Raw genomic sequence first — 13,046 nt, 5'->3', positions numbered from 1 at the left:
ATCACAGCTCACAGCAACCTCAAACTCTTGGGCTTAAGCGAGTCTCTTGCCTCAGCCTCCCGAGTAACTGAGACTACAGGCGCCTGCCACAACACCTGGCTATTTTCAGAGATGAGGTCTTGCTCTGGCTCAGGCTGGTCTTGAACCTGTCAGCTCAGGCAATCCACCCTCCTCAGCCTCCCAGAGTGTTAGGATTACAGGCATAAGCCACCGCACCTGGCCCCTTTTACATTATTAGTTCATTTTTACTCAAAGCACTATTATTTGCAAAAACTCATTGAACTGTAAGCCTCGGAAGGGTAAACGTTACTGTATTCAAAATAAAATCTTATAGATATTTTTAAACACTAGTATTAAATAGTATTAAATATATACTATACATCTCAAAAATGTTATACACACACACACACACACACATATGTATCTCCAAAGACACAGAAGCCTAAGACAAAATGGCCCTTGGTAATACAACACAATAACACCTCCCATGTGAGTAGGGTGGTTGATACCTAGTTCAGATCTGAAATGAATCTATGTTTCGGGTCCCCCCACCCCTGGGTTCTGGGGCAGCGGAAAGAGCTGTCCCTTCCCACCCACCCATGCTCTTCAAGAGTGGGCACCACACTCATGTAGGTGATCCTTCAAGGCACAGTGAGAGCCAAACCACAGGGTCCAGGTACTCTGGCAATTTGCCCATGCATTCATGACACTAGAGGGAGTAGCTTCCCATCGCAGGCATGTACTTGCTGTGCGCCTCTGCTGGGGACACAGACCTCACTCCACATGCAGCAGAAAGGGAGAGAGAGAGAGAACGTGCTTGGTTCGCAGACTTATTAAATGTCTGCTCAGTTTCTTTAGTAGACATGAGCCTTTTTGGATCGTCTACTACTGAGTTTTGTAGTTTGCATCTGTCAAAGAATTGATTCATTTAACCTGTGGGCATACTTTTATCAGAAACACAATTGAGTTCGAAGAAGAGGTTTGTGGCTTACATTCCCACAACATCCCTGACCCAGCAAGTGCATGGGACAGTCTTTTCTTTTACAGCAGGGGTCCTCAAACTGCGGCCCGTGGGCCACATGAGGCGGTGTGATTGTATTTGTTCCCGTTTTGTTTTTTTTTACTTCAAAATAAGATATGTGCAGTGTGCATAGGAATTTGTTCATAGTTTTGTTTTTTTTTAAAACTATAGTCTGGCCCTCCAACAGTCTGAGGGACAGTGAATTGGCCCCCTGTTTAAAAAGTTTGAGGACGCCTATTTTATAGTATCAAGGTCTATTTTATAAAAACTTGTGTTTTAATATGTGTACTATGTCTTGAAATTAACTCAATATTTTACTATGCCAAAAAAAACAATGTGGGCATAGGGCAGCACCTGTGGCTCAAAGGAGTAGGGCGCCAGCCCCATATACCAGAGGTGGTAAGTTCAAACCTGGCCCCAGGCAAAAACTGCAAAAATAAATTTAAAAAAATTAAAAAAAAAAGAAAAGAGTTGTTCCTATTTTTTTATTAGCCTTTGCCGGTTTTGAGCGTTTGATGTGATCTCTTAGCATTTCAACTATGTATTTTTACTTTGGTGAGCCTCTCTTTTCATTGGACATTTTTACCAACACTGAGGACCTTCCTGTCACACTGCATCACACGTGAGGGCAGAGTTCTCACAATAAAGAGTCCAATTCCTCTCTCCCACCCTGTGACACTGTTTATTTCAACTGTCAACTATAATCATCCAACACATCATAACGTACCACGCTAAGTAAGCCTTTATATGAACACTTTAGATTGATTAATAAGAAAAATAAAAGATTTTCTTTTACCGTCATTTATTCTTTCTCCAACACTCTTGTTTCTACAGATCTAAGAGTCTGATTTACATTATTTTCTTTCTCCCTCAAGAACTTCTTCTGACATTTCTTGCAGGGCAGTTCTGCTGGTGGTGAATTCCTTTAGTTTTTGTTTGTCTGGCAAAGTCCTTGTTTCTTCTTCTTCTTTTTTTTTTTTTTTTAAAGACAGAGTCTTACTCTGTCACTCTGGGTAGAGTGCTATAGTGTCATAGCTCACAGCAACCTCAAACGCTTGGGCTTGAGCAATCCTCTTGCTTCAGCCTCCTGAGCAGCTGGGACAACAGGTGTGTCTGCCACTACACCCGGAAATTTTTCCTATATTTAGTAGAGACAGGCTCAGGCTGGTCTCGAACTCTTGAACTCAAGCAATCTGCCTCCCTATCCTCCCAGAGTGCTAGGATTATAGGTATGAGCCACCGCACTCAGCCTCTCCTTCACTTTTGAAGGGTAATTTTGGTGGATATAGAATTCCAGGTTGACTATTATTTCTGGGTTGGTTTGTTTTCCCCAACGCTTTAAATGTTTCACTCGTCTCTCTTCTTGCTTAAATGATTTCTCCTGAGAATTTTGCTGGAATTTATGTCCTTGTTCCTCCACAAGTAAGGAATGGCTTCTTTCAAGATTTTCTCTCTGTTTTTGGTTTTCTGTGGTGTGACTCTGACATATCTAGGCCTGTGTCTTCTAGCATACGTCTTCCTTGGTGTTCTCTGAGCCTCGTGGAGCTGCGGTTCGAGTCTGTCATTAGTTCTGGACGTTTCTTTTTTTTGTTTGTTCAGTTTGTTCTGTGTTTGAGACAGACTTTCACTCTGTCACCCTGGGTAGAGTAGCCATGGCATCATCATAGCTCACAGCAACCTCAAACACTTGGGCTCAGGCAATCCTCTTGTTTCACCACCTGAGTAGCTGGGACTATAGGTGCCGGCCACTGTGCCCAGCTAGTTTTGGGGTCTTGCTCTTGCTCAGGCTGATCTGGAACTCCTGAGCTCAAGCAATCCACCCACCTCAGCCTCCCAGAGTGCAGGGATTACAGGTGTGAGCCACGGTGCCCGGCCTAGTTTTGGACATTTCTCAGTCATCATTATTTCAAATACTTCTTTTGCTTTAATCTCTTGTATTTTTCTTCCCTCTAGTGTTCCAGTTATGCATTTATTATATGTCTTGATACCATCCCACAGTTCTCGAATGCTATTTTGATTTGGTTTTGTTCGTTTTCTCATTGTATCTTCTTTTTTCATTTCAGTTTGGAAAGTTTCTAGCAATCCACTTTCAAGTTCACTGGCTCTTTCCTAGGCCATGTTCAATATGATGATGATTCCACCAAAGGCTCTGTTCATTTTTGTTTTAGTGTTGTTGTTTTTCTTTTTTTCTGAGACAGAGTCTCACTCTGTTGCCAAGGCTAGAGTGCCCTAGTTCACAGCAACCTCAAACTCCTGAGCTCAAGCAATCCTCCTGCCTTGGCCCCCAAGAGCACTGGGATTATAGGCATGAGCCACCATGCCTGGCCAACTTCCAAGCCTTTCCCAGAAATCCTCTCCTGCCTCTCTTTTGTTTTATTTGCCTTCTGTTCATCCACTACTGACTCCTAGCTTTAGATTGGCCTTTTTTCTTTTTTGAGTTTTTATTTTTTATTTATTTTTTTTATTAAGTCATAGTGCTGTAGCATCATAGCTCACGGCAATTTCAAACTTGGGCTCAAGCGATTCTTCTGCCTCAGCCTCCCAAGTAGCTAGAACTACAAGCACCTGCCCTGGTGCCTGGCTAGTTTTTCTATTTTTAGTAGAGACTGGGTCTCACTCTTGCTCAGGCTGGTCTCCAACTTCTGAGCTCAGGCAGTCCACCCACTTCAGCCTCCCAGAGTACTGGGATTACAGGCATGAGCCATTGCTCCCAGCCTAAATTTTTCTAATGATAAGATTTTAGGTTGGTGCCTGTAGCTCAGTGGGTAGGGCACCAGCCCCATACACCAAGGGTGCCAGGTTTGAACCCAGCCCCGGCCAAACTGCAACAACAACATCTTAATTCTCTGATTTTACCCTTTTCGTTTATCCTCTAGCCTGTGTTTTCCTTTGTTTTTATATAAGGTCACACAGTAACTCATTCATTTAACAAACATTTGTTGTAGGCTGGAAGCTGCTGCAGGGCACATGGGGGAGAACACCACAGGCCACTACTTTCGCCTGCCCATGTTCTCATCACAGGAGCTGTAATTGCAAACTCTAACAAACTGCATGGAGGAAAATACCTTGAATTATGACACCACAACACAGAAGGGCCTGATACATTCTGGTGGTGACAGAAGGCATTGTGAGAAAATGCTACTTACACTGAGATCTGAGGGAGACACAGGAGGTAACGGACAGAGGGTGATGGGAAGGCCTGCAAGGCCATTATCATCACTGTTTTGGGTGTGTTTGTGGTGTTTAGAATTCCTTAGGAAGAGTGGGGGGAAGGGTATACCTGCAGTGACACTCAGGCCTAAGCCAGGACAGGGCTGTGTTCTGTCCCTTCTCTGGGTCCAGCATGTCCCTCTACTACTTCTTGTCATATTGCCTCTCTCTGAGTGTGGAATTCCTTTTCTAAAGACAAAGTTAGATGGTGCATAATGTTTACTCTTACAGCCTCCTCAGTAGCAGAACCCATGTTTAGCTGGACACTTTGCTGCCCAGAGTCCTTAGGTCCCTGCACTACAGCAAGGTTGTGTGTCTAACTTGCATCTATAAATTGCCTGGTGGCTCATGCCTCTAATCCCAGCAGTCTGGGAGGCTGAAGAAGGAGGATCCCTTGAGGTCAGGAGTTCAAGACCAGCCTGAGCAAAAGTGAGACCCCATCCCTACTAAAAATAGAAAAATTACCCGGGCATTATGGTGGGTGCCTATAGTCCTAGCTCCTCAGGAGACTAAAGCAGGAGGATTGCTCGACCCCAGGAATTTGAGGTTGCTGATGAGCTATGCTGATGCCATAAGAGCTCTGAGATTTCTCTTTCTTTCCTCCCCCTAGAATGTAAACATGAAGGCTGGAACTTCAGTCACCACCTTGAGCTATGAGGTAACCTTGAGAGTGAAGTTTTCACCCCAGGGTGATGGGTCAGAACAATAAAACTGGGTCCCTGATAACCTTGGAGCTGCCAAACCAGCTTCTGGACTTCTATCTGAGAATAGTCACTTCAAGGCTGGGCACAGTGGCTCATGCTTGTAAGCCTAGCACTCTGGGAAGCCATGGTAGGCAGATTGCTCAAGAATTCAAGACCAGCCTCAGAAAGAACAAGACCCCATCTCTAAAAATAGCCAAGTATTGTGGCAGGTACCTATAGTCTCAGCTACTCGAGAGGCTAAGGCAAGAGAATCACATGAGCCCAAGAGTTTGAGGTTACTATGAACTATAACACCACGGCACTCTACCAAGGATGACAAACTGAGACTATCTCAAAAAAAAAAAAAAAGAATAGTTGCTTCTGTGTTGAGGCCACTCTTATTTTAACATGATGTAAGGGTAGCACCTGCCCCAAACAATACACCTTAACCATTCTGCAAATCCAGATAGTGGCGCATCCTGCAGCGTGGTGATGACCACAGCCGCTGAACCTGCTGGGAGAATGGGGACTGAAGACCCCATTCTTGGCAAAGGAAAGCACCCCCAGAAAAAGAGGAAAACTAAACGGAGTGATTTGGAACAAAGAAAAGTCAGCTAGCTTACATTTAAACTAGCCATTGCTAGCAAGCTTCTTGCCTTTTCTGAAATTCTAGCCTGTGGGGATATAGCTTACAAACATCCTGCTGGGTCTGTGAGCACTCTGAGGAGAGTAATGGTCATAGAAGAGGCTATGATCAGATACTTGGGAGGCTGAGACAAGAGAATCGCTTAAGCCCAAGAGTTAGAGGTTCCTGTGAGCTGTGACACCATGGCACTCTACTGAGGGCAACAGGGTAAGACACTGTCGAAGAAGAAGAAGAAGAGGAAGAGGAAGAGGAAGAGGAAGAGGAGGAAGAGGAAGAGGAAGAGGAGGAAGAAGAAGAAGAAGAGGCTACGACAAGTCCTAGAAAAAGATACATCTTCTAGGGCGTTTCCTGCCCATTAAACAGGCAAAGCAGATACCCATTGTGGAGATTTGTACTTGCCTAGGGCAGAGACCAAGGGAATAGTTCGAGCTCTGAGATATGGGCAAAAGAGCTTATATCCCTATAGCAGAGGAAAATCCTCTGTGATGGTAATGGGAGGAAAATGCCTCCCTCCCACCGATCCCTCAGAGGAGATTAACACTGATGGCGTTTTACTCAACAGAGAACTAGTGGAGCTTAACATCTCCGTAGAAATCTGTGTGTGTGACCTAACACAAGGAGGTTATCCCACTACAAGGCTCAGATTTCAGATTACTGAAGGCCACCTTTAAGATTAATTATGATAACAATAGAAGCTGATATGATCAATCCAACAAACTGCTCACATCTTTGTCCCCTCCCTCACCTTACCCTCTGGGCAAACAGACTCCAATAAAAGCAGAGTGGAGGGGGAGGAGACAAGATGGCTGACTGAAGCCAGCTTTCCACAGAGGCTCCCGTCCAGAAGGAGAGTTAAAGGACAGAAATTTAGCAAGTAATCTGGCGGATTAGAGCTTTGCCAAGAGAGAAGGTTGAAGAATGCACATCAACCCTGCTGAGGCAAGCTGCGACCCAAGGATACAAACAAAAGGTACAAAATCCATCACCAAGCCAACAGGAGTCCCCTCCCCATGAGAATGGCTCGGAGTACCCCATAAATAAACAAGCAGAGTCCAAAAGTCCTCCCATTATACTCCACAGAAGAGACCCTCTAAAAACTGGACCTACTTCCCCTACTGGGGTGCCATGGCGCTCTCCTGCCAGGCATAAAACTGTGTAAAACTGTATATATTCTCTACCTGTGATTCTGAGCTCCCAGCACTCCCCTCCACTCTCACTCTGAGGTCTGGAGGCCTGTCCCCTAGGAGTCCGGATTCATGGGTGATTTCTCAAAGGACGTGGACAGGGCCTGATCTGCAGCTGGTCAGTGCTGATTCTGCAGCACGGGAGTGAGGAGAGGACAGTCAGCTGAGAGAGAACCACACCAGAACGGCGGTACCCCGAGGCACAAAGCAGCAGCCGTTTTTGGCAACAATAGAGCTCACCCCTGGATATTCTGGAGTCACACCCCATGTCTCTCTGGCCAACCAGAGGAAGCCAGGCATCTTCTCAGGTGGCAGCCACCCGTGGAACAGATCTGGGATGGAAACACAGGCCCGTGAGTAAAGGGTTTACCTCAAGCGGTACTGGCCTGCGTGTAGCGTGGGAACTAGAAAATGCACGCGCAGTGCCAAAGACTCCCATGGCAGGGCTGACCCAGAGGACCACTTTACTGAGCCTAAGACGCACCTGGCTCCCAGGGGATCATCAGCCTAGACAAAGGAGGCAGGAGGCTAGAACTGACAGCTAACTGTGCTGTGAATACAAACCTTTGCAGCAGCAAAGACAGGGCCTGAGGTGCAGGTTCTGTGAACTCAAAACAGCTTCTCTTCTGCAGGGGAATTTAGCTGGGACAGAAACAAATTCCACAAAGTTGTTCTGTTCAGTCAGTAACATCAAAAGGGGCGGGGCTAGAACTGAGTGAACACCCCCCCAGCCTCCATCAAGTCCCCAAGGTTGTCAGGCCTCAACTCCCCCTGCTGGATAGAGGCAGAGAGCAGCGGCCTGGCTGAGGAGACATAGATTTCCTTGTGATTAAGGCAGGTGCAAACCCCTGGAGTATCTGCTCATTGGAGGCAACTGGGTCACAGCCCTATGAGGTTATCAGTGATTGGATGTGACAGAGGTGCAAGGTGGGGTGTGACAGAGGTGCATCAACCTTCCCAGACTAATCTATTTGCTGGGTGGGTTCTCCTGACCTGACTGAGCACCAGAGCAAGTCATATTTGAGTTCTCAGCAGACCCCTGGATCTAGTTCCCAGAGACCTTTTAAACTCTTCCACCTGAGACAGGTGCTGACTGAGATGATTGATTTGGACCTTTTCAACTGAGCCAATCGCCCGAGGACTATCTAAGATATGTCCTGGCTGTGTGGTTGTAGGAAGGTTTGATCTTCCTTTTCCAGTTGTTCCCTGTGAGGGGCAGAGTAACTTAACTGCTCGTATTTCTCCACAGCTGAGACTTCAACCCAAAGTAACTGTTTCACTAGGGTCAGACAGAGACCAGCTGAAAACAAGACAGAGCCACTTAGCCCCACCAAATGAAACAGATCCCCAGTTTCTCAGGCCATAGCACTGTACAGGTCCTTGGCAAAGCTCCAGGGGAAAAGTCAAATGGTGTAAAATAATCATGGGGCAGAATCAGCAGAAAAACTCTGGTAACATGAATAACCAGAGTAGATCAACCCCCACATGGAAAGATATGACAGATGTACCTGAAGATCCCATTCATAAACATCTAGCCAAGATGTCAGAAATTGAATTCAGAATTTGGATCGCAACAAGATTAATAGAATTGAGGAAATTTTGCAATTAGAAATTCGAGAAGCAATTCAAAAGTTGGAATTAGAAATTCGAGGAGAAATTCAAAAGTTGTCTCAAGAATTCAACAAATTTAAAGACAAAACCACCAAAGATTTTGACACACTAAAGCAAGAATTTGCAGCCCTCAAAGATCTGAAAAATACAGTAGAATCCCTCAGTAACAGAGTGGAGCAAGCAGAAGAAAGGATTTCTGACATTGAAGACAAAGCCTTTGAACACTGCCAAAGTCTCAAAGAGGAAGAGAAATGGAGAGCAAAAATGGGTCTTTCTCTCAGAGAGCTCTGGAATAATTCAAAGAAGGCTAATATCTGCCTCATTGGAATCCCTGAAAGCAATGAAGTAGCTTCTCAAGGCACAGAGGCCCTTCTCCATGAAATTATGAAAGAGAATTTTCCAGACATGCCAAGAGATTCTGAAATTCAGATAGCAGACAGTTTCAGAACCCCAGCACGACTCAATCCACGTAAGACATCCCCCAGGCATATCATAATTAACTTTTGCAGACACAATAGGCTTTAAACCAACAAAAGTAAGGAAGGATAAGAATGGTCACTTCATATTTGTTAAGGGTAATACTCAATATGATGAGATTTCAATTATTAATATTTATGCACCCAACCAGAATGTGCCTCAATTTATAAGAGAAACTCTAACAGACATGAGCAACTTGATTTCCTCCAGCTCCATAATAGTCAGAGATTTTAACACTCCTTTGGCACAGTTGGATAGATCCTCCAAGAAGAAGCTAACCGAAGAAATTTTAGATTTAAACCTAACCATCCAACATTTGGATTTAGCAGACATCTACAGAACATTTCATCCCAACAAAATTGAATACACATACTTCTCATTAGCCCATGGAACATACTCCAAAATCAATCACATCTTAGGTCACAAGTCTAAATTCAGTAATTTAAAGGAATATAAATTATTCTTTGCATCATCTAGGACCACCATGGAATAAAAGTTGAACTCAGTAACAAAAGGAATCTGCATACTCATTCAAAAACATGGAAGTTAAATAACCTTATGCTGAATGATAGCTGGGTCATAGATGAGATTAAGAAGGAAATTGCCAAATTTATGGAACAAAATGACAATGAAGACACAAATTATCAGAACCTCTGGTATAATGCAAAGGCAATCCTAAGAGGGAAATTTATAGCACTGCAAGCCTTCCTCAAGAGAACAGAAAGAGAGGAAGTTAACAGCTTAATGGTACATCTCAAGCAACTGGAAAAGGAAGAACATTCCAACCCCAAATCCAGTAGAAGAAAATAAATAACCAAAATTAGAGCAGAATTAAATGAAATTGAAAATAAAAGCATTATACAACAGATCAATTAATCAAAAAGTTGGGTTTTTGAAAAGCTCAATAAAATAGATAAACCTTTGGCTAACCTAACCAGGAAAAAAAGAGTAAAGTCTCTAATTTCATCAATCAGAAATGACAAAGATGAAATAATAACAGACTCCTCAGAAATTCAAAATATCCTTAATGAATATTACAAGAAACTTTATTCTCAGAAATATGAAAATATGAAGGAAATTGACTGATACTTGGCACCACATCACCTTCCAAGACTTAGCCAGAATCAAGTGGAAATGTTGAACAGGCCTATATCAAGTTCTGAAATAGCACCAACCAAACAAAATCTCCCTAAAAAGAAAAGCCCAGGACCAGATGCCTTCATGTCAGAATTCTACCAAACCTTTAAAGAGGAACTAGTACCTATATTACTCAACATGTTCCAAAATAGAGAAAAAGAAGGAAGACTACCCAACACGTTCTATGAAGCAAACATCACCCTTATCCCCAAACCAGGAAAAGACCCAACAAGAAAAGAAAATTATAGACCACTATCACTAATGAATATAGATGCAAAAATATTCAGCAAGATCCTAACAAACAGAATCCAGCAACACATCAAACAAATCATACATCATGACCAAGTTGGTTTTATCCCAGGGTCTCAAGGCTGGTTCAATATACATAAATCTATAAATATAATTCAGCACATAAACAAATTAAAAAACAAAGACCGTATGATTCTCTCAACTGATGCAGAAAAAGCTTTTGATAATATCCAGCATCCCTTCATGATCAGAACACTTAAGAAAATTGGTATAGAAGGGACATTTCTTAAACTGATAGAGGCCATCTACAGCAAACCCACAGCCAATATTGTATTGAATGGAGTTAAATTGAAATCATTTCCACTTAGAGCAGGAACCAGACAAGGTTTCCAATTGTCTCCACTGCTCTTTAACATTATAATGGAAGTTTTAGCCATCGCAATTAGGGAAGAAAAGGCAATCAAGGGTATCCATATAGGGTCAGAAGAGATCAAACTTTCGCTCTTCACAGATGATATGATTGTATAACTGGAAAACACCAGGGATTCCACTACAAAACTCTTAGAAGTGATCAAGGAATACAGCAGCGTCTCAGGTTACAAAATCAACATTCATAAATTGGTAGCTTTTATGTATACCAACAATAGTCAAGCTGAAAAAAACAGTTAAGGACTCTATTCCATTCACAGTAGTGCCAAAGAAGATGAAATATTGGGGAGTGTATCTAACAAAGGCCACGAAAGATCTCTATAAAGAGAACTATGAAACTCTAAGAAAAGAAATAGCTGAAAATGTTAACAAATGGAAAAACATACAATGCTCATGGCTGGGAAGAATCAACATTGTTAAAATGTCCACATGACCCAAAGCAATATACAATTTTAATGCAATCCCTATTAAAGCTCCACTGTCATACTTTAAAGATCTTGAAAAAATAATACTTCGTTTTATATGGAATCAGAAAAAAACTCAAATAGCCAAGACATTACTCAGAAATAAAAACAAAACAAACAACTGGCTGAGATGTCAGAAATCGAATTCAGAATTTGGATGGCAAACAATATTAACAAAATGGAACTAGGAATTCGTGGAGAAATTCAAAAGCTGTCTCAAGAATTTAACAAATTTAAAGACAAAACCACCAAAGCTTAGACCCACTGAAGCAAGAATTTGCAGCCCTCAAAGATATGAAAAATACAGTAGAATCCCTTAGCAACAGAATGGACCAAGCAGAACAAAGGATCTCCGACATCGAAGATAAAGCCTTTGAACGCTCCCAAACTCTCAAAGAGGAAGAGAAATGGAGAGCAAAAATGGATCACTCACTCAGAGAGCTCTGGGATAACTCAAAGAAGGCAAATATACATCTCATAGGAATTCCTGAAACAGATGAAGTGGCCTCACTGGGCGCAGAGGCCCTTCTGCATGAAATTATGAAAGAGAATTTTCCAGACATGCCTAGAGAACCTGAAATTCAGATAGCAGACAGCTTCAGAACCCCAGCACAACTCAACCCCAATAAGACATCCCCCAGGCATATCATAATTAACTTCACTAAAGTTAATATGAAGGAGAAAATTCTCAAAGCGGCCAGGTGAAAGAAAACTATTACCTTCAAAGGGAAGAACATTAGAATGACTGCAGATCTCTCTGCTGAAAGTTTTCAAGCCAGAAGAGGGTGGTCATCAACGTTTAATCTCCTCAAGCAAAATAACTTTCAACCCCGGATCTTGTACCCAGCTAAACTGAGTTTCATTTATGATGGAGAAATTAAATACTTTAATGACATTCATATGCTAAAGAAATTTGCCATAACCAAACCAGCTCTTCAGGGTATTCTCAGACCTATCCTCCATAATAACCAACCCAATCCTCTACCACAAAAGTAAACTCACTCAGAAACTTCTGATCAAACTCCAACTTCCACAATGGCAAAAGGATTAAAAATGCCCACTGGACTTTCGAAAAACTCAATACCCCAAATTTCACAAAACTTATCAATACTCTCCATTAATGTGAATGGCTTAAACTGCCCTCTAAAGAGACATAGGTTAGCTGACTGGATACAAAAACTCAGGCCAGACATTTGTTGCATACAAGAGTCACATCTTAACTTAAAAGACAAATACAGACTCAGGGTGAAAGGATGGTCACCCATATTTCAAGCAAATGGTAACCAGAAAAAAGCAGGTGTTGCAATTTTATTTGCGGATACAATAGGCTTTAAACCAACAAAAGTAAGGAAGGACAAAAATGGTCATTTCATATTTGTTAAGGGTAAGACTCAATATGATGAGATTTCAATTATTAATATCTACGCACCCAACCAGAATGCACCTCAATTTATAAGAGAAACTCTAACAGACATGAGCAACTTGATTTCCTCCAACTCTATAATAGTCGGAGATTTTAACACTCCTTTGGCAGTGATGGATCGATCCTCCAACAAAAAGCTGAGTAAAGAAATTCTAGATTTAAATCTAACCATCCAGCATTTAGATTTAGCAGACATCTACAGAACATTTCATCCCAACGAAACTGAATACACATACTTCTCATCAGCCCACGGATCTTACTCCAAAATCGATCACATCTTAGGTCACAAGTCTAACCTCAGTAAATTTAAAGGAATAGAAATTATTCCGTGCACCTTCTCAGCATCATGGAATAAAACTTAAGATGAGTAACAACAGGAATCTGCATACTCATACAAAAACATGGAAGTTAAATAACCTCATGCTGAATGATAGCTGGGTCAGAGATGAGATCAAGAAGGAAATTGCCAAATTTCTGGAACAAAACAACAATGAAGACACAAACTATCAGAA

The sequence above is a fragment of the Nycticebus coucang genome, chromosome 4 (genome assembly GCF_027406575.1).
Source record: "Nycticebus coucang isolate mNycCou1 chromosome 4, mNycCou1.pri, whole genome shotgun sequence".
In the NCBI taxonomy this organism is placed as follows: domain Eukaryota; kingdom Metazoa; phylum Chordata; class Mammalia; order Primates; family Lorisidae; genus Nycticebus; species Nycticebus coucang.
Note: the sequence above shows the minus strand (reverse complement) of the source record.